The following is an 18625-nucleotide window of genomic DNA, read 5'->3' as shown; positions in this document are numbered from 1 at the left end:
GAGAAGAAGGATGCTTATGTGAGAATGTTGTTCTTGGACTACAGTTCAGCATTCAACACCATAATTCCATCCAGGCTTGATAGAAAGCTCAGAAACCTTAGCCTTCACTCTGCCTTGTGCAGCTGGATCCTGGACTTCCTGTCAGATAACCGGGAGCTGGTAAGAGTGGGCGGCCTCACCTCCACCCCTCTGACTCTCAACACAGGGCCCCTCAGGGCTGTGTACTAAGTCCCCTCCCTTACTCCCTGTATACCCATGACTGTATTGCCACTCACAGCTCTAATCTGCTAATTAAATTTGCTGACAACACTACACTGATTGGCCTAATCTCAAACAATAATGAAGTGGAAAAGTCATATCTCTGACACAGTGGTGTCAAGAAAACAACCTCTCCCTCAATGTCACAAAAATAAAGGAGCTGGTTATGGATTACAGGAGTAATGGAGAAGAGACATCAATGGATCTGGGGGATGAGAGGGTAAACAGCTTTAAATTCCTCTGCATCCACATCACTGAGGACTTCACGTGGTCTGTACACACCAGCTGTGTGGTGAAAAAGGCACAACAGCATGTCTTTCACCTCAGACGATTGAAGAAGTTTGATATGGGCCCCCAAATCCTAAGAACTTTCTACAGGATCACAATTGAGAGCATCCTGACTGGCTGCATCACAGCCTGGTATGGGAATTGTACCTCCCTTAATCGCAGGACTCTGCAGAGAGTGATACAGATAGCCCAGCACATTTGTAGTTGTGAACTTCCCAAGATTCTGGACATTGAGAAAGACAGGTGTGTAAAAAGGGCCCGTAGGATCACTGGGGACCTGAGTCACCCCAACCACAATCTAATCCAGCTGCTACCATCCGGGAAAAGGTCCGGCAGCATAAAAGCCAAGACCAACAAGCTCCGGGACAGCTTCTTCCACCAGCCCATCAGGCTGATGAACTCACGCAGATTTGAGTGTATTTCTATGTTACATTGACTGTTCTATTTAGTGTAAATTACTATGATTGCACATTTAGACGGAAACGTAACATAAAGATCTTTACTCATATATGTGAAGGACGTCAGAAATAAAGTCAATTCAATTCAGTGTGCTTTGTGCTGTGTGACTGTTGGTACTGTGTTTTTCACCTTGGCCCCGGAGTCACGCTGTCTCATTTGGCTGTGTTCATGTGTGATTGAATGATAATTAAGCTTGAATCGAAGTGTTCGAATTCAGTGGCAGTGAAGGAAAAAAGAATGATAAAGTTGGACAGTTGGTACAATCATTAAATCAGAGCTTTTAAATCAATGCTTATAATTAGAATAATTGATTCAGGATAGGAGACAGGAGAATGACCAAATAACGAAAGCAATTCTCTAAGTGGAACACAGCAACATTTGGAAATCTCTAGCATGAAAAGAGAGCAACACTGGTTTCACTGTTTTTATTAGAATTCTATATTTGGATGACATATTATTTCTTACTATAGCCCAAGTTTTATCTGAAGCTTAGTCTGCTAAACACTGGAGAGAAGTGTGGCAAGATTCTCAAGGATTGATACCTCTGAACTGTTATACTGACTTACTGCAGCCTATTCTAAAACTGGTTTACTAAAGGGCAGGGCACTGCTTCCACAGTCACCATTCATGTAAATCAGCAACACATTAATGCATGTCATGTCAGCCACTAGGAATTATTAATCCCAGTTTGCTGAGTCAGCAGAGGGCACCTGACTCTCCACAAAAGCACTTCAAAGGGAAATGCCTTCAAAAGAAGAGGAAAATATTACATCAATGGATGTGACAGGAGCGAGTCTTGATTGGTAGTGAAGGAGCAGGTGTAGCACTTGTCCCACTTGCAGAAATAAGGGCCTGCAGGGAGATCAGTGGGGAGGAATGAATGGACAAGGGAGTCACAGAGAGAGTGATACCTACAGAAAGCTGGGGGTGGGGAAAGAGGAAAAGATGTGCACCCTGACTCAAAGGGGATTGTCTACCCATAAGACATAAGAACAGAATTAGGCCATTAAGCCCATCAAGTCTGCTTCACCATTCAATTATGGGTGACTCATTTTCACCACTCCAGCCCCATTCTTCTGCCTTATCCCCATAACCTTTGATACCCTTACAAATGAGGAACATACCGACTTGTTCCAAATTGTCAACTATTTATTCACGTCCACAGATTCTACCCGGCTTGCTGAAATCCGCCAGCATTTTTTTGCGCACTGCTCAAGATTCCAGCATCTCCAGAATATCCTCTGTTTAAACATGTTTTATTGCCTGGGCTGGGTATGGGCGCGTCAAGCCAGCACAGTACGATATCCTCTCCAGGTCAGGATGAACTGCTCAGTACGCATTTTTTTTATAGAATTGATGAACGGATGTGCATAATGTTCTATTTACGCCGAAGGTCAGTCAGATAAGTAAGAAATTATTATTCAGATTTGGCTCAGATTCTAACCTTACACCGAAAAGGTTATAATTCTTAATTGACTCCTCTGATGATAACCCATCTTTCCTGGGTTATTTTTCACTACTAATTACTACAAGATCTGTTCCAAGAGTAAACACTATGCACAAAAATGCAAACAAAGCTCTAATTTGAACCTAGCTTTTCATTTGCCACGAATATATGAATCGTAAGCTGCATCCAAATTGGTATCACGTACAAAATGCTGGAGGAACTTAGCAGGTCAGGAAGTACCTATGGAAGCAAATAAAACGCCGACGTCTCAGGCCGAGACCCCCTGCTGAGCTCCGCCACCATTTTGGATTTCCAGCGTCTGCAGATTTTCTCACTTTTGCCAAATTGGTGTGCTCACTCAATCCCAAGCTACCAACTTAGCACCAGTTTATTCCGGTAACAAAGCAGTATAGAATATTTCAGAAGAAACACTCTTTCATGACACCTCTGGTCTTACCCCAGTTTTACCTGTTAGCTTGCCATGATGACAAAGCAAGAGATGCACCTGCTCTCCTTGGGGGAGAAAACTCTGTACTGACTTCATGAAGACCTTCAAAAATTGTTACTGTGGTCATGGACTGAGCAGGTGGGTTCCCATTGCTTCACAGCACCTGCAATTGCCTCCATCTTTTAAATCCATTGCTTTCACTTTCTGAACTTTACCTTAAATATCTTGCAAATAGTCTTTGCTTTTATTTTTTCTACCAAGGTGCATGACCATACACTTCCCAACACAGATTCCACCTGCTACTTCTTTGCCCAGTCTCTTATCGTCCTTATGTAGCCTCTCTACTTCCTCCAAACTACCTGCCCCTCCCACCTATCTTCTTATCATCTGCAAATTTTGCAACAAAGACATCAATTCCACCATCCAAATCATCGACATACAACGTAAAAAGAATCGGCCCCAACACAAACCCCTGAGGAACACCACTAGTCACTGGCAACCAACCAGAAAAGGCTTCGTTTATTCCCACTCTTTGCTTCCTGCCAATCAGCCACTGCTTTATCTTTCCTGCAATTCCATGGGCTCTTAACTTGTTAAGCAGCCTCATGTGTGGCACCTAGACAAAAAGCCTTCTGAAAATCCAAGTACATATCCACCAACTCTCCTTTATCCATTCTGCTTGTTATTTCCTCAAAGAATTCCAATAGAATTTGAACATAGAAATCTACAGCACATTACAGGCCATTTGGTCCCAATGTTGTGTCAACCATCTAACTTACTCTAGAAACTGCTGAGAATTTCCCTACCACGTAGCCCTCTATTTTGCCAAGCTTCATGTACCTATCTAAAAGTCTCTTTAAAGACCCTATTGTATCCACCTCTACCGCTGAAACTAGCAGAAAATTCCATGCGCCCACCACTCTGTGTGTGAAAATCTACCTCTGACATTCCCCCTGTACCTACTTCCAAGCACTATGCCCCCTCGTGTTAGCCATTTCAGCCCTGGGAAAAAGCCTCTGACTAATCACATGCTCAATGCTTCTCATCATCTTATACACCTCTCTCAGGTTACCTCTCATCCTCCGTCGCTCCCAGGAGAAAAGGCCATTCACTCAAGCTATTCTCATAAGGCACACTCTCCAATCCAGGCAACATACTTACAAGTCTCCTTTGCACCCTCTCTATAGTATCCACATCCTTCCTGTAGTGAGGTGACCAGAAATGAACACAGTATTCCATGTGTCAGGCAAGATTTTCCCTTGGAGTAATCATGCTGACTCTGGTCTTTTTTTTCAAGTGCCTCCAAGTACACTGAGACTTCAACCTTAATAATCGACCCCAACAACTTCCCAACCACTGAGGTCAGACTAACTGGCCTAGAATTCCCTTTCTTCGGCCTTTCTCCCTCCTTGAAGAGTGGAGTGACATTTGCAATTTTCCATTTCTCCAGTTCCGTTCCAAAATCAACTGATTCTTGAAAGATCACTGGTAATGCTTCTACGATCTCTTCAGTCAGTTCCTTCAGTACCCTGGTGTGTATACAGGTGACCTATCTACCTTCGGACCTTTTGGTTTCCCAAGAAGCTTCTCCTTAGTCGTGCCAACTTCACACACTTCTGTCCCCCAACACGCTCGAATTTCTGGCAGACTAAAAGTGTCTTGCACGGTGAAGAGTGATGCCAAATACTTATTCAGCTTGTTTGCCATTTCCTTGTCCCCTGTTACTACCTCTCCAGAATAATTTTCCAGCAGTCTATTATCTACTCTTGCCTCTCTTTTATACATCATATTTCTGAAAAAACCTTTGGTATCCTCTTCGATATTATTGGCTAGCTTACCTTTGTATTCCATCTTTACCTTCTTTATGACTTTTTCAGTCGCCTGTTGTGTTTTTTTTAAGGCTTCCCAATCCATTAACTTCCCACTAATTTTTTGCGACATTATATGCTCTCTCTTTGGCTTTTATGTTGTCTTTGACTTTCCTTGTCAGCCACGTTTAAAGTCACACTCCCTTCAGAATACTTCTTCCTCTTTGGGATGTTTACATATCCTGTGCCTTCTGAATTGCTCCCTAAAATACCAGCCATTGCTGCTCTGCCGTCATCCCTGCTAGTGTTCCTTTCCAATCAATTTTGGCCGGCTCCTCTCTCATGCCTCTGTAATTCCCTTTACTCCATTGTAATATTGATACATCTAACTTTAGTTTCTCCTTCTCAAATTGCAGGGTGAATACTATCATATTATGATCACTTTCCCCAAAGGGTTCCTTTACCTTAAGCTCCTTAGTCAATTCCAGTTCGTTGCAAAACACCCAATCCAGTATAGCGAATCCCCTAGTGGGCTCAACCATTAACTGCTCTAAAAAGTCATCTTATAGGCATTCTAGAAATCCAACTCTCTTGAGATCCAGCAATATGATTTTCCCGATCGACCTGCATATTGAAATCCCCCACAACTATCATATTATTACCTTTTTGACATGTATTTTCTATTTCCTGATGTAATTTGTAGACTACATCTTTACTACTATTTGGGGATCATTATGTAACTCTCATTAGGGAGTTTTTACCCTTGCAGTTCATTAGCTCTACCCACAATTCAACACCTTCCGATCCAACATCACCTCATTCTAAAGATTTGATTTCATTTTATACCAAGAGTCATGGCACCCTCTCTGCCTGCCCTTTTGATATAAACTGTATCATTGAACGATAAGCTTCTAGCTATAATCTTCTTTAAGTCACGATTCAGTGATCCCTACAATATCATACATTACTAATTCGTAAGTGTGCTACAAGTTAATTCACTTCATTCCATATACAGTGCGCATTCAAATGTAACACCTTGTGTCTTGTACTCACCCGTTTCAATTTTGTCCACCTTTTACATTGCAACTTATCCTGTTGGCTGCAATTTCACCCCATCATCAGCCTCTCCTTGCTAGCAGTCTCTCTACACATTGCCTCTATTTGTAAATCAACTACCTCATCCTCAGCACTATCACTCCCAACCCCTACCAAATTATGTTAAACCCTCTGGAACAACTCTGGCAAACCTTCCCAAAAGGATATTGATCCCCCACGGGTTCAGGAGTAACCTGTCCCTCTTGTACAGGTCACAACTTCCCCAGAAGAGATCCACAATGATCCATAAATCTGAACTCCTGTCCCCTGCACTAATTCCTCAGCCACGCATTCACCTGCCAAGTTACCCTATTCTTACCCTCACTGGTGCATGGCAAGGGCAGCAATCTAGAGATTACTACCCTGGTGTTTTTCCATTCTCTACCTAGCACCCTAAAATCTCTCTTCAGGACCTCTTCACCTTTCCTACCTATGTCATTGGTGCCAAGACCTCTGGGTGCTCACCCTCCAAAATGCTGTGGAATTGATCAGAGACACCCCTGATCCTGGTACATGAGAGGCAACATACCTCTCGGGTGCCTCTATTGGGACTGCAGGATCTCACCTTTGTTCTGACTGTGGAATCTCCTATCACCGCTCTTCATCTCTCTTCTCCTCTGAGCCACAGCACCAGACTCAGTGCCAGATACCCTGGTCACTGCAAGCACATCAAATGGATCTGAGGAATGGATCTATGTAAATGTAAACAGAGCTCAAAGTACTACATGCAGACTATACACAGTGATCCTTTCCCCCATTCAAACCCGTTTCTGACTGCAATTTTGCTCAGTTGTGGAACATCTTCCTCTAGCAAAAAATAATGCAAAATAGGGAAAGCTAGACATCAGGAAATCTGCAGATGCTGGAATTTCAAGTAACACACATAAAAGTTCTCTTCTGATCAATGTTTATTCAATTCTGCATTTATCATCTTTAACTATGAAGAGAAGCTTAATGCCACCAAAACATCAACAATGAATGCACAGTTGTGTTTTGTGCAAATCTTGTTCATGTGTTCTCCAAGATGTTTCTCCATGCTAACAACATTAACAAGCATCTAAGCGTTACATCTATGACCTTAATACTTTAAGGCTGAGATCAAATTCAATTGCTCCATTTATTCTATGCAGAACAGTAAAACAAATCTCCACCGCTTCTAGAGTCACCTCTCACTGAACCTACACAATACAGGAATGTTTAATTATATGTGTGATTCATGGCAGAGAATTTCCATGGATTTTAAAACTTTAGGTGAAAATTGAATGTTTCAAGTAGCTGAACAAAGGGAAATTTTATCAGTACAAAGTGTACTGTGATGAATCAAAGGCCAGTTTATAAAATGATTACCCAGCAATATGAAGATCCTGATTCAAGCACATTTGAATCTGATATCATTGCAGTGATAACAACACATTGAACTCACACTGAAACCGATTACATTGCCTCATTCATAAAATCCATATCATACGGTAATTAAATGTAGATTATCAAGTGATAACACGGAACTGATTGCCACATTTGACAAAGCTTGCATTTTTCATTGCCGAGCAACACACACAAAGTGAATCAGAATCAGGTTTAATATCACCGGCAGATATCATGAAATTTGTCGTCTTGGCAGCACCAGTTCAATGCAATACATAACAATAGGAAAAAAGTATAATTATACAGTTAAATTAAGTAAGTAGTGCAAAAATAGAAATAAAAACTGGAGGGACTCAGCAGGTCAGGCAGCATCCATGGAAATAAACAAGCAGCATTTCAGGCCAAGGCCCTTCATCTCCAATGCTGGTTGCCATAGAACTAACTGAAATCTAAAAGCCGCACACAAGAATAAGGTAAACAGACCATTTCAGTAACATACTAGCAATATAATAAATCATCTTCATTTCCCAATCTGTCCCTGGGATAGGAACTTCCACTCCGTGGTTTTGGATTTTGAGGTAGCTAAATTTAGGCAATAGGTGGCAGAGTAGAGATACGTCTCTACCAAAGGAGATGGAAGGCACTCCTTCCTCCTTGCTTGAAGGTCACACTTGGGCAAGGTGTAGTATCTGTTTAGCCCCCTGTTCAGGGTCATGTAAAGCCATGGAAACAGGTGGTGGATGGTCAGAGGAGCAGCTGGTGCCTATCGCAGGTGCTGGTTATGCCACCACTGACACCAGGCAGGTAATTTCTGTAGCGTATCAATAACGGCTGGGGTCATCTATCCTGTAAAGACACTGCCCAGAAGAAGGCACTTCTGTAGAAAAATTGGCCCAGAACAATCATGGCCAAGAACATGATTGCCCACGTCACACGACACAGCACATAATGAATGAAAATGAAGGCAAAGTGGGAACAACAAGCTCCTTCAGGGATGGAACAGGATACAGCTGATGGTGCAAGTGGATGGAGAGATGGTGTATTCTTCTGCTGCTTGTGTGGGATTTCTGTGTACTTTAGAAACAAGGATTAAGGTTCTCTGCACCATCCTGAATGCTCCACCTTCACTTTGTTTGGTTAAGGCCCAAACATTTTCGGGAGTCAATTAAGCCATTGCACCTCTTCAAGGAGGCTTTTAGGACTTCCCCACGTATTATTCCTCTGTCTCTTTCAGTGTCAAATCCTGGCAAAGGGTGTACAAGTACGTGAATGGCATTGTCTATTCAGCAAGCTTATCAATTGCTTTGGAGTCTCAATGAGGGAACGTTGGCATGGGTGAAGAGCATCAGTCACAAATGCACAATCTCACTGTCCATGTTCAAGAAGAAGAAGAGGGACCTCAGAACACAATAGTAGGAACACCTAAGAAAGGAAGCAGCTGTGTATGCCTTCCCTGCTCCACCTACCACAAGAAAAAATCATCACCTGGGCTCTTCTCAACAGCTTCCTCCTAGTGGCTGAAGAACTGCTTCCTGAAACATGGTGTAGATTCTGCCCATCTAGGAGGTCTAGTGGACAGAACCTTCAACATGTGAAACACCGAGAAAAATATTTCATCCATTATAGACGGTCTTTTTGTTTAAATCTCAGCAAAACTTTCGATTCCATCAAGCAGGAGGAATTGTGGAACACCCTTCTCAAATTCCACTACCCACAGGAATTCATTTTCATTTTATGCTTGTTCCGTAACAGCATGAAAGCCCTGATACAAAATGATGGGTCTACTTCAGGGCTAAACTCAGTGATGACTTATGTTGAACACTGCATCATTGATTTTACACTTCTCTAGCTCTTTCCCACCCCAGTCCGGCACCTCACCTACACACTTCTGCAAGAACGGAACCAGGACTAAGGAGAAACCCCTCAGCCTGCAGCAACTACACTCCAGAATAAAGATCACTGAAATATTAGCAGTCTGTAGGCAATACTTGCATTGTCACATGCTCAGAGACCGACCTCTCAAGTATCACCTGCTTGTTCACTAGATGCATGCATCAGGTTGGTGTATGCACATGACATCAGTCAAGCAAAGATCCTCGAGCAATCAGCACCACTTGATCGACCTATATTAAAAGGTATTAAAGGTTCAAAGCAAGGCTTTAGAAAGCAGAGACCTAGTCCCATACCTCAGGAGTCACCCCTTGAAGAAAGCAGACTTTGGTAAATTGTGTCATAACCTTCAATGCACAGTCTTGCTCAACTCAGGAAAAGGCCACTGGAAAATCGGGACTCATGGTATACCAAGTAGTGCTGATCCCCGCACTTTTACATAAGCTGCAGGCATCTCAAGGTGCTGAAATGTATCAATAATTTCTCAGCAATCAGAAATAAGCTTTAAAGTCTAAATGGCCAAATGCACAAGTACACATGGTAAGTAATCTGAGGACCAAGCTATAATGACCAAAATGCTTGGCTTCATTCTTCATTGGTGTTGATTTCAGACAAAGTAGATCATGAGCTGCCTCAGGTAAGGTGGAGAACTGACATGGATTCTGCTGAGGGGCGTTCATGTGAATGGTGAGAATGCAGAGCATAAAACCAGTTTGGTTGTGTAGATCCCATAAGATGATCAGTGCCTTCAGAAAGGAGGAGAGAAAACAAAGTAGTAATAACTACCACAAAATCAGTAACTAGGGCTCGAACTTTAGATGGGTTCCCTAGCAACTCTAAAATACTTGAAACTTTGCCCTCATGGCTTAATATGGATTTTGAACCCTTAGATTAGATTATGAATTTGTAAAAATTCCTTCTTGGCAGTTAACACTCTCTCCTCTTTGTCAGAAGCAATAAAGGATATAATGTCATGATGAAGAGTGAATTCAATGTCACACTCAAAATCAAATCATTTCAAAAAGTAAAATGCGAGCTTTCTTCATTTAATTATGGCACTTGGACTAGTTATATCATGATGTATAAAACTACCATCAAGCAGCTGAGAAAAACTGGAAAGACTCCTGATATTTGCTAATATTGGCCTTATCCTTTATTGGATAAAAGAATGACATTTTTACGTGGTTTCATGTTTTACTTTCTTTTTAAATTATAAACATCAGCTCCATATAACGGCAGAATTGCAGTTACAGCATTTTTCAACATCTATTTAAAGCAGTGCAATTAATGTACTGTACATCATTGAACATGGAGCAGAACAGTTTGGCACAGAAACACTCCTTCAGCTTACGATCTCAGTGCCAACCATGCTGTCAATTTAAACTCATCTCATCTACCTGTACTTGGTCAATATACCTCAGTTCTCTGCCTGTTCGCGTGCCAGTCTAAATGCCACTTATATGTCGACATTACAGAACTTTGTTTACAAATGTCGGAACTGGGAAAACAGACCACATTCAAATGGAAATCAATTAGAAATGACGATACCGCAAGGGTCGAGGGGGAAAAAATAAACTAAAATCAGAACTAGCATTTTTAAAGTAGTGAGGGGGCAGTAGACTGTGGGATTTGGGGGTCAGTTCATTGTTCTTTTTTCCCCTACGACTCACAGAATGAAGTATGCAATTTATCTAGCTGGTTAAGCTCCCAGACCAGCACTGGTTAACACCAGGTTGTCCTGGCATTTCACAGGCATTGACATCATCTGGTACATCTGTGACTTGGAAATCGTGACTCAGGTTGGAAAATGGCCCACTGAATTTTCAAAGGGACGCAAAGCAACTCTGAAAATGGTTATTTTCGGGCTTCACAATGGAAGAGTGAAATTGATTTTCAGTTGCATAATTCAGAAATAAAATATTATGCAACTGAGTTTCTGCCCCTGTGACTACACAAGCAGCACAACTCTAGATATCCTACAGCAAGTGACACGACTCCATGTTTCCAAACAGTATTTCACCATCTATTTAACCGACAATACTTGACCAATCTCCACTTATCTTGAAGAGTGCAGTTCCAGCAATAGTCAGACTACTCACCACCACCCAGGCCAAATCAGAATCAGGCTGGCGTATGTCATGAAAGTTGTTGTCTTTGTGGCAGCAGTAGAATGCAATACATAATAGGAAAAAATGTGAATTACAGTAAGTATTTACCTATTAAATAGTTAAATAAGTAGTGCAAAAACAGAAATAAAAAACGAGTCAGGTAGTGTTACTGGCTTCAATGTCCATTCAGAAATCAGCTGGCAGGGAGGAAGAAGCTGTTCCTGAAAAGTTGAGTGTTGAGTGCAGAGTGCAGCTGCTATATTTTACTCTATCCACTGCAGTAAACATTCACTCCATCTACCACTCACATACCACCAGTTTAAACCAGCTACAAGATGCACCACAACAATCCAACAAGATTTGACAGCACTGCCAACCTCACAACCCTACCAGAGAGGAGGAAAAGGGATTACTGCCCTCTTGGCTCTCAGACCACATCCCCGGTGCCCACCTCTCCCTCACTGGCCATTACATAAAAACTATTAAGAATTTGATTTGCGATGCACAGTGAAATAAAATAGGAACTGCAAATTTAAAGCAGCAACAAATAATTGCAAAAATATTCAAATCTAATTAAACTTACAAATAAAATCATTTCTTTATTTAATTACAGTCAAAACAATTTTCTTCAATTATAAAACATACATTAGTCCAACTATTTGGTATGACATGACAAACTTCTATAAATGTGTGGTGAAGAGTATATTGACAGGCTGCATCACAGCCTGGCATGGAAACACCAATGCCCTTAAATGGAAAATCCTACAAAAAATAGTAGGTACAGCCCAGTCCATCACGGGTAAAGCCCTCCACATCATTGAGCACTTCCACACGGAGCACTGTCATGGGAAAGCATTATCCATCATCAGCAGCAGCCCTCTCACTCCACCACCCAGGTCATGCTGCTGACATGAGCAAGGTGGTACAAGAGCCACAGGACGCACACCACCAGGTTCAGGAACGTTATTACTCTTCAATTACTCCTTTAACCAGAGGGGACAGTATCACTCAACCACACTTTCCCCATCATTGAAATGTTTGCACAACCTATGGTCTCACTTTCAAGGACTCTTCATTCATGGCTTTGATACATATTGCTTATTTATTTATTATTACTTCTTTCTTTTTGTATTTGCAGTTTGTTGAGTTTTGCACATTGGTTGTCCATTCAGTGCAGTCTTTCATTGATCCTATTATGGTTAAATGACTTATTGAGCCTGCCTGAAAGAAACTCAATCTCAGGGTTGTATGAAATCTCAAATCTCATATTTCAAATCTCTTACTAGCTCTTCCTTCTGTTAGTCCTGACGAAGGGTCTCAGCCCGAAACATCGACTGTACCTCTTTCTAGAGATGCTGCCTGGCCTGCTGCGTTCACCAGCAACATTGATGTGTGTTGCTCAGGGTTGTATATGGTGATGTACATGTAGTTTGATAATAAATTTACTTTGAACTTTGGCATTAATTCTTTCTCTTCCAACTCAGGGAGACTCGGAAATTGGAAAAGATCATGATGGCAATGTTGCTCTTAAGTAGGACTAACTTGGACAGAAATGTGGAGATGACTGATTTGACTTTGGTAGGATTCACATAATTTCTTTGCAATGAAGATTCACTTCATTAAACTTTGTGAATAATTCTGACAAATAATTAATATCATACCTAATATTCTTGAGTTGATTATTGAATTAAGCATTCAAGTCTTCAAAGAATTTTATCACGGTTTCAAAAAGAGAATAAAATCATCTCAGTCAGTTTCCTTTTGAGAGCCATATGGTTTCTGTGTGCAATAGCAAGTATTCAAACTGTGCATCATTCTCAATACAAATCTCTTGAAACAGTCAAAAACTGAGAGCATGAGACTTGTTTTATTCACCATTGTGATAATGACATTAAGTGATTTGTGCAGCCGATCATTTGGTTTTTTTGTGACAAGATGCTGTCTGTGAATTACACAATGAATGGTAAATATGTTAGGTACTGCTTTTTTCAAGAAAGTAATATCCCCACCGTGATGTCCGGTCATCAATGGTGCCCCATCTGCTAAACAAGCAAGAATGTTGGTGAGGTGAATCTCCTCTTTAAAAAAAAATTACTCAACAGTACAATATACTGACCACCCCCACCCGTATCTGTTTCTAGTCTCCTTGCAAATAACAACTCATGAACTGTGCTTTCATGTTTTATGAAGTGAGCATAACCAAGAAGCAAAGATTCATTGCCCATCAAAAATGACTCATCCAACTGCTGAGCAAATTCTGTTGTCCTAAGTATGTTGCACGATGTGTCATCCACATTGCCAAACATGTCATCTATTTGTCTTCCTACAGAGTTGTCTTTCAGAACTTCCATACTCCTGGCAGAATCAGTTCCTTTCCAATTTAATGGGGTTTTCCAGATTTAACAATGAAATGTATGAAGCATGCAAGCCATCACTGTTTTGTTGTGAAGTACTGAGAAACATGCCTTGAAGTGTTTTCCAGTTTTGAAAGTTTTCATGGTGACCAAAAATAAACCAAGTTCTTGGCTTGCTTTATCAGAGTGTATTCTCTTCAAATGTTAGAGGAGCCTTCAAACGCAGTTAAGACCATTCCAAAGGGCAGATTCTGAACTTTACCCTATTGAACACCACAGTCTAATTCACAGGAATTGCATCACTGTGGGAATTGTACTAGCTAATACAGTAGTGAACAGCAGTAATGTGTACACTGTGCCCAGAAATAACATTATTTCTTCAGTCCAGACTTCTCATGATGTGTCTTACACAGAAGTGTCATATTGCTCAAAGCATGTTATAGTTGCTGAAAAGTAAAGTCTAACAGGACAGTGGGTTAGCAAGCGATGAGGTGATTATGCAATCATTGTAATCAATTACAAGGCACTGAGGATCAAATGCTTAGGATCAGTAATTCAACTAAGCCTGGAATCCCTCAGCTGCCCCCTTTATCTTTATCACCCTCCCCTTACAAATTCCCAACATCCCTGGGGGGATGATATCGCCACTTTGGGAACCACTGTTTGAAACGATGGAACTCTACTGAACGGCACTTGGAGGACATTCGTAAGGATGAAAGCAAAGCACCACCACATTCTCAGGGGCAATTAGCAATGATCATTAAAAGATGCTCTTGCTCATAATGCTTACAACATGTAAATGGTCATCAGTGGAGTAAAAATTAAATTAGTACAGATGTTAACTGAGTATGCAATTAAGAGTCAATCACATTGGTGGAGCTCGAGTTAGGATATGGCATAGGCCAAACCACAAAAGGGTTTTTGCATCAGTCAAGAAGTTTCATAATTGATTTTACTAACATTTACTTTTAATATAATCTTCTAATTTAATTATTAGAAATTTCCCATCTGTCATATGATTCAGAAACATGTCTTAATCATACAGCCTGGATATCACCTTAACCATTGATTTAAAACATTTAAGATACAAACTTCTCCCACAATATTTATTTTAGCTCCTCACTAAAGCTATGCTATTCAACGTGTCTACAGCACCCCATCACACAAGTTCCAAGCACAAAGGAGACATCCCAGTTTATACCTTTCATTTGAAAGTCTTCGCTGAACTTACTGTTTCATATACTGAGTTGAACAAAATTTAAAGATCTGCAAGAAAAAGTGATTTCTCACGATCCTATTTTATTTCATCATCATTGGATTCCTATTATAATTGCAAAAACAGGACATTTTCAACCATCAAAAGTGGAATTACAACCTACAACAGGAACTTTCACAAACGCCCCCTACTCCCTTTCAATTCCATACGCACATTCCCTTTATCCACCAAAGCCACAGGACTGTATAAACGTGGCTCCTAATGTTAATAGACACTCATTTGGGGATGGGGAGGAGAGAGGAAGGCGGATCTAAAAAGATGCCTGCCAAACTGAAATCTAAATCGAAATTAAGAAGAGCCGTAATGCTTTATGCGGCGTAATCTCTTAAACAGCCGTGCTCTTAACATAAACCAGGCGCACTTTCCCCCCTGTGCTTTTCCCCCTTCAGTACAGTTTAGGGCAGCCATTGCAATGCTCCAGTCATTCATTACCAACTCGGTTTGTATGACTTGAAAAAATTCAACGGCTGCAGACTACAAGGGGGAAAACGGGGCTTCAACAGATTGACACGTTCGCTATGGAATAATGTACACCGACACACTCACTCGCTCTCCCTTCAGTTTTGCAAATTTGCAACCCAAAAAATCCCTTTCTAGGAGTGAGCCGATGGGAAGTGGCGATGTGTATTCTGTTGGATGAAACGCTACACAGAAAACATGCGAAGAAAGTGCACGTTTACGGTAGGTACACTCCGCATTGCAACACCAGGTCTAACACGAAGAGTTAAGTTACTGATTACTTAAATCCATAAAGCCTCGCCGTTCCAATTGTGCCGCTCTTCACTTCCTTTCTTTCTTTGCAAATGTAACTGGATTCATAAAACCGCTAGGTGAGTGCAAGGTGCAAGAACGACAACGAAAAAGCCCGCTCCCTTGACCCTAATTTCATTAAGACCCGATGATGTTCTGAACCACTGCGGCGCGTTAGTTGCCTCCTTACCTCACCTCGCTCCTTTGCCGAGTCTCACCCCACCTCTCCAGCAAGAATCATATGTTGTATATCCCTCCCTCTCTCAAACATACACACACACACAGGAGTACTATGGCTGCTTGCGACGTCCGCACACACACACACGAGTAGCCGGGAGCGCGCGCGTAGAGCGCTGCTGTTGAAGGCGGAGGCGCGCAAACGCATGCGAAGTGGGTGGGTAGGTTCTGGTGCGCCGTGTGCGCGCAGAGAGGTTGTTAGGGATGAGGTGGCTGCGGGTAGAATGGTGTCCGGTCGATGAGTCCGGTCGGAGCGCGCTCTCGCCTCCCCACGGCAGAACGCATGCGAGTGCGGGGGGCTGCCAGCGGAACGCGCGCCTCACGGGCGAGCAAATGAACGCCTGAGCCAATATCAGGAGCAGGCATTCGCTCCTCTTTAAATCAGATTTTCAAGGCTCATCCTCGCACCGTAAAACTAAAGCGAGCGACGTGCGCATCCGTGCCGCTCTTTCTATTGCCGTTCCGGCGCCAGATGGGTGCGAAATAGTTTGAAGAAATGGTCAGAGAAATGTTTCTTGTACTGGATCTGGGATAATTTGGGCAATGTATTAAATCGTGCTTGGAAATTTCAGATCACGTAATCTGCTTCATGTCCAAGAGTCAGTTTTATTCGTTATCATCCAACCCCAGAATAGGTTGAAAATATTCCTGATAAGATACTCTTGCTGGGGCTTGCACCATTGGCTGTCTCTGCATCAATTCACCTTGGGCAAAACAATTGTAAAAATTCGAAAAATTATTGTATCATAAATCCAATTACTAATTGCATCCCTATTACAACGGCGACTAATGACAAAGAAAGCCAGTATGCCTTCTGGGCATAATGTAACATTTTGTGAATAGTCACATAGTTGCTGAAGTTAGTAAAAAGTGGACACATTTTTATCTAGCAAAGGCGTGTGAATCCCAGCTGAACACAAAGTTATGTGTGGATACCTTTTTTAAAGTGCAGAAACTGGTGAGGTTAACTCAGTTCCTCCATCCAAATGGTGTTGAAGTTTTCCATGAATTTATTCTGAAGTCCATGCCCTTTATTATCATTCTAAATTAAAGTCTTGCTAAATCTCTTAAGATAGCCGCCCATTGGTTTGGCTTGTCATATTGACAGAGTTTAATTTTGTTGCAGCATTTATTTTCTTGTTGCATTGATATCCTACAATCCCACTGTGGAAGCAGTATGGTGGAAGTTCCAAGTGTCAGGGCTCACTAAGTGGGTGAAGTTACCATAACTGGAGAGAAGGTTTTGGAAAATTGAAAGGTCTGAAGGTAGATAAGTTACCTGGACCAGATGGTGTACACCCAGGGTTCTGAGAGAGGTGGCTGAAGAGATTGTGGAGGCATTAGTAATGATCTTTGAAGAGTCACTAGACTCTGAAGTGGTTCTGGAAGACTAGAAGACTGCAAATGTCATTCCATTCTTCAAGAAGCCGGAGAGGTAGAAGAAAGGAAACTATAGGCCAGTTAGTCTGACCTTAGTGGTTGGGAAGATGTTGGAGTCAATTATTAAAGATGAGGTCTCAGGCACATGATAAAGTAGGCCATTGTCAACATGGTTTCCTCCAGGGAAAATCTTGTCTGAAAAATCTGTTGGAATTCTTTGAAATAATAGCAAGCAGGATAGACAAAGGAGAATCAGTTGATATTGTGTACTTGGATTTTCAGGCCTTTGACATGAGGCTGCTTAACAAGCTACGAGCCCATGGTATTACAGGAAAGATTCTAGCGTGGCTAAAACAGTGGTTGATTGGCAGGAGGCAATGAGTGAGATTAAAGCGAGCCTTTTCTGATTGGCTGCCAGTGACTAGTAGTGTTCCACAGGTGTTGGGACCAATTCGTTTTACATTATATGTCAGTGATTTGGATGATGGAATTGATGGCTTTACTGCAAAATTTGAAGATGATATGAAGATAGGGGGAGGGTAAGGTAGTTTCAAGGAAGCAGATAGGCTGCAGAAGGACTTGGACAAATAAGAAGAATGGGCAAAGAAATGGCAGATGGAATATAGTGTCAGGATGTGTATTGTTTTGCACTTTGGTAGAAGAAATGAAAGGGTTGACTATTTTCTAAATGGAGGGAAAATACAAGAATCTGAGGTGGAAGAGGACTTGGGAGACCTTGTGCATGATCCCCTAAATTTGCAGGTTGGGTCTGTGGTGAGAAAGGCAATTTCAAGAGAACCAGAATATAAAAGCAAGGATGTAATGTTGAGACTTTATAAGGCTCTGCTGAGGACTCATGTGGATTATTGTGAGCAGTTTTGGACCCTTTGACTTAGAAATGATATACTGAAACTGGGGAGAGTTCAAAGGAGGTTCACAAAACTGATCGTAAGATTGGGTGGCTTGTCATATGAAGAGTATTTGTTGGTTCTGGGTCTGTATTCATGGAATTCAGAAGAATGAGGGGTGACCTCACTGAAACCTATTGGGCGGTGAAAGGCCTTGATAGAGTAGATGTGAGAGGATGTTTCTTAAGGGTGGAGAGTTTAAGACCAGAGGACACAACCTCAGAATAGAGAGACATCCTTTTAGAATGGAGCTGAGGAGGAATTTCTTCAGCCAGAGAGTGATGAATGGGGGCCCAAGTCTTTATGTATATTTAAGACAGAGGTTGATAGATTCTTGATTGGTCAAGGCATGAAGGGATACAAGGAGAAGGCAGGAGTTTGGGCTGAGAGGAAAATTGGATCAGCCATGAAATGGTGGAGCAGACTCGATGGACCAAAGGGCCTAATTCTGCTCCTATATCTTATGGTCTTTAAAAAGTGTCAAGTGGAACAGGAACCTCTCTTCAGAAGTAATTTGTTGTCTGTAAAATGCTTTGAAGTTAATTTACAAATGT

At 41.7% G+C, this 18625-nt stretch overlaps 1 protein-coding gene across 4 annotated transcripts in view; it reads right to left on the bottom strand.

Annotated features, from left to right (window-relative positions):
- Nucleotides 1–15853, bottom strand: part of slc25a22a (solute carrier family 25 member 22a) — a 166714-nt gene extending 150861 nt beyond the window's left edge. For 3 of the 4 annotated variants that reach the window (XR_011887753.1, XM_072272269.1, XM_072272268.1), the window contains exon 1: nt 15737–15853. The gene's annotated coding sequence lies outside the window, so the exon portion shown is untranslated. Of the gene's footprint in view, nt 1–6368; nt 6395–15736 lie in introns of those variants that run through there. The other variant, XM_072272271.1, reaches the window with a different exon arrangement.
- Nucleotides 15854–18625: the final 2772 nt, after the last annotated feature.

This window comes from Mobula birostris, chromosome 11, assembly GCF_030028105.1.
Source record: "Mobula birostris isolate sMobBir1 chromosome 11, sMobBir1.hap1, whole genome shotgun sequence".
Taxonomy (NCBI): domain Eukaryota; kingdom Metazoa; phylum Chordata; class Chondrichthyes; order Myliobatiformes; family Myliobatidae; genus Mobula; species Mobula birostris.
Note: the sequence above shows the minus strand (reverse complement) of the source record. Positions and strands in the feature narration are given on the sequence as shown.